The sequence below is a fragment of the Eretmochelys imbricata genome, chromosome 4 (genome assembly GCF_965152235.1).
Source record: "Eretmochelys imbricata isolate rEreImb1 chromosome 4, rEreImb1.hap1, whole genome shotgun sequence".
NCBI lineage: Eukaryota > Metazoa > Chordata > Testudines > Cheloniidae > Eretmochelys > Eretmochelys imbricata.
In genome coordinates this window covers 62,259,808-62,260,915 of record NC_135575.1, presented here as the reverse complement: position 1 = coordinate 62,260,915, position 1,108 = coordinate 62,259,808, and positions in this window count along the sequence as shown.

Below are 1,108 nucleotides of genomic sequence, written 5' to 3'. Positions count from 1 at the left end.
GAACTATGCAGACATGTTTTATGCCTACAGCGATAGAACTCTGTTAGAGGGTAACACCCTGAAAACCTGATCTCTCTGTAGGAGGTCTGTGAAAATTTGCACTGTTTGTTTCAGCTTTATTTAACTTTGCTACTTTCATCTGTGTGTGTGTGTGTGGTTTGTTTGTTGTTTAATAGAGATCACGAAAGCTTATGCTCAAATAAATCGGTTAGTCTCTAAGGTGCCACTAGTACTCCTTTTCTTTTTGCGAATACAGACTAACACGGCTGCTACTCTGAAACACATATTTAGTTATAGCCATTTTCACAAATTGCCATCTTTGCTGATGTTCAAACCAAATCCAGGCAGGAAAAATTACCTTACATTTTGAAGCACTGTTCTCCAACACTCTTCACCTCGATTCCCTTCAGGGTTTTGCTGACCAAGGTAAACTGTCAAATGTCTGCCTGTCTATCTTAAGGCTGTCTTGAGCCATCACCGCCATAGTATTCAAGCACTTTCCAGGCAAGCTGAATCTGCATGGTGAGTTTAGTCTTCCCCCTTTCTTGGTTAAAAGTGGACTAAAATGCTTAGCTAACTGTTGCCATGGGCAACCACTCATCCTGCTCTTTTAGCAATGGTTTAAAGCATTTAGAACCTGTTTTTTCAAAAGTGTGTAGGGTACTTCTGCATGTTCCACAACTTGTGCTTGTGCATCAGGGTGTGCGGGCAGAAGTCCATGGGCTCTTCTGAAAATCTGACCCTAGGAGGTCATCTGTATAGCACACCAACAGTGAGAAATGTGGAGTCCTCCAAACAGATACAGAAACATCTTATTTTGTGCAAGGGTCTAACTATCTAGGTATTTATACCACGTTCATCAGCATGACATTGAATATAAAAGAACAGACACGATGTTATAGGCATAGGTCTTGAGAATGGCTAAGAGTGGCCAATCACGTAGGTGATTCAGTTGAATCAGAACTTGAAGAGCAATCTTTTTTTGTTCACTCTTTTGCAATCCTGGCTTGTTTGACAGGCCCAAACTGAATTACATCACTTCCTAAAAGCAATCAAATACAGCACATCTTCTTAAGAAATTTAACTCACATACACATGAGCAGGAAAC